General features: G+C 36.8%; 1 long non-coding RNA gene across 1 annotated transcript in view; it reads left to right on the forward strand.

Moving 5' to 3' along the window:
• LOC117955519 overlaps positions 1–862 on the forward strand; it is a 12,993-nt gene extending 12,131 nt beyond the window's left edge. Inside the window, exons 2-3 of the long non-coding RNA XR_004659073.1 lie at positions 674–678; positions 739–862. This is a non-coding gene — a long non-coding RNA (uncharacterized LOC117955519). The remainder of the gene's footprint in view (positions 1–673; positions 679–738) is intronic.
• Positions 863–2,893: the final 2,031 nt, after the last annotated feature.

Consider the following 2,893-nt stretch of genomic DNA (forward strand, 5'->3'; position numbering starts at 1 on the left):
TAATTCTGGTGCATTTACAGTAATGTTGATTAATGTACACTGTCCCTGTCAAATAAAATTATTATTATTATTATTACTATTGATATAAACTGTCAGTTTCTCAACGGAAGGGGAAAGCTTACTTCATTTCTCCTCCTTCTTGGAGCTGTAATATATAACTTTATTACAGATATTAAAGGTACAATATGGAAAAATTTCTGCATTAAAATGTCCAAAAAAATGTAATATATTTTGTTGATTTGTTTCCTTACACTATCCCAAATGTTTCCAATGACGTTCAAACCCAGAGAAATCTGTTATTTTATTTTAACGGGCCGTTTCATTTAGCTGCCTGTCGGTGGCTTTGTAAAACCTTTGACACCTGTGGTTCTTCCATCAAAACACAGGGACCCGGATGATACGTTTGAGAGGAATTGTAAATCATACGTCGTCATAGAAGAATAATACTCAGTAACTGTAATACAGCTTGATTTATGCCACACAGCATTATTTTGTCATTGATTACATGCCACTTACAACACTTAGAGAGTAGAGACCTTATTTATTGATACATTTCAATATTTATTGATCCAGCTTAAGTTATTTTATATGTTGACAAGTAAGTACTCTTGCTTTTCCTCGGTTGGGAATGCTTTAAGGTTAAAACATCGTTCAACACGTTCATTAAGTTAAGTATAGGTAATTGTTTGGATCAAGGTACAGTTAACGTTAAACAGCCCAGTGCTAACCCACCCATAGATAGAAGACAAATCTAATGCTAATTTAGCCAGCTATCCCACCCTGTTTTTTCTGCCTAACTTCCCGCTGCTAAGGGACTTCAGTCAGGATGAGAGCGGACAAAGGCCCCGAGGACACAACACATCCACAGGTACCCAGCAGCCAGGCACTATTGTCAACTCAGAGCAATCCAAACCCAGCCAGCACAAACCCTAGCGCCGGGTGAGAACGACGCTCACAGCAGATTTATTTTAATCGGCAATTGTGTTAAACAATGAAATGAAAAAACAATGAAAACTCCCCAAATCCCATTTCACTATAGCTAAGTTTCCATCCATTTGTCAATCAAATTATGTGAAGTTTGGTTAAATAAAAACTCATGCGAATGAAGCTGCAACAGCTTTAAAGCGAATTAAAAACCTGTGCTTAATGACGTCACATGCTGTTTTGCAATCAAATTGGTGTATGGAATTGATTTGTATGTTAAATAAAACATGTCTTTTGAAAATACACAATTCAAGCATGATGTAACATGGCAAAATGTCAAAAAAATGGTTTTGACATTCAGAATAATACAATATCCATAATATAATCAATGGAAATGTTCTATCAGTCTACATATAGCAGTTTGAAACTAGCAGTCATGTAATTGTGATTTAATCAGTGCACAGAGAGAAATTCCTCAGGTTCACCTTTCATCTTTGAAAAGGGGCCTAAAGTCTGTCATACTAGTCATACTACCATACCATCTCACAAATACATTTGCAGTAGTAGCCGTAACATCTAAACACACGGGCTCATGATTTTGAGTGAAGTCATTTTTTCATTGGACTAGAATTATTTGAGAAATGCACCCACCACAGATGAGTTTTACATCTATGCCCATTCTATGTGTGCACATTTACAGACTCATTCAAATGATTTCATTAAATTATGTAATGATATTGTACTTATACCAGGATGTTAGCCTGATGAAAAATAAAATGTTTGTTACAAAATGCTGCCATGCTGTCATTTATCTACTCCATCTCCATGCTTTGTTGATCTTCTAAAACAATCAATCAACATCAGTGCTCTTTCTGCTTCATAATACTCAGATTAAAGTGTGAAATTAAAGAAAATTATCAGGAACGTAGCTGTGAATTTTGCCACAATAATGCAAGAAGAGTTACATTTTAGGATGCTGTACTGAAGGTTTAGACGTGGGACAGGTGACCTAGCTAACATTGGAAAATTAGTCCAACTTGGGAGATTTGTGTTCACACCACATCATTCTTCTCAAAACGCTGATCAAAGCTATACAAAGCTATTCCTCTCAGATATTATAACATGCCCACACACATGCACCCGCATACTTTCGTACATGCATATGCTTGCGCGCGCGCACACACACACACACACACACACACACACACACACACACACAGCATCAGCTAGCACAGATGTTGATGGTTGATGGAGGGGAAAAAATATTTTTTGCTGCTATCTTGACAGCACAAGCAGTGAAAACAAATGGTTGGATTGAGCTTTGCATACATATAGAGATCATTTACATATAGCTTGTGTATTTAAACAGTATAGTGTAAAAAGAGAGAGCAAATCTTTTCTGTTTTTATTACATTCCCTGTTTTCCATCCTGCTGCTCACAAAGCCGCTTCCCACACCACTCTTATAGATGCAGCTTTCTTTGTTTCAGAGCCACACTTCCATGATTTAAGAAATATAGCCACGATACTGCAGAATAAGAAACCAAGCAGACCTACAGTATTTATAAAAGGAGAGAGGCATCTATCACTTTGAGACCAGAACAAAGGGCAGCAATGGGAGTAATTGTCTCTGGTAAGACAATGGCATGTGATTCTGTAAAGAACCTCAAAGGCAAAAACACTGAGCTCAATGATTTCTTCATCAACTTACTAAAAAGTAGTGAATGTTTGCACATTGCACAATTTTTTACACCTTTCAGCCAGAAGATATATTGTGAAAATAAATCCGGACTACATTTAGTTTCTTGTGAAGAAAAACTTTGAAAGAAAAGGTTACAGTTGTTGTAACATATTTTAGATGAAAAAATCCAGCAGCTTATAGCAAGCAATAGACTGTTATATTTCGTATAGGCTTCGCCCTCTAAGGGCTACGCTATTGGGTTTATCCCTTCGCGCATGCGCAGTCGTGA

Source organism: Etheostoma cragini, chromosome 13 (genome assembly GCF_013103735.1).
Source record: "Etheostoma cragini isolate CJK2018 chromosome 13, CSU_Ecrag_1.0, whole genome shotgun sequence".
Lineage (NCBI taxonomy): Eukaryota > Metazoa > Chordata > Actinopteri > Perciformes > Percidae > Etheostoma > Etheostoma cragini.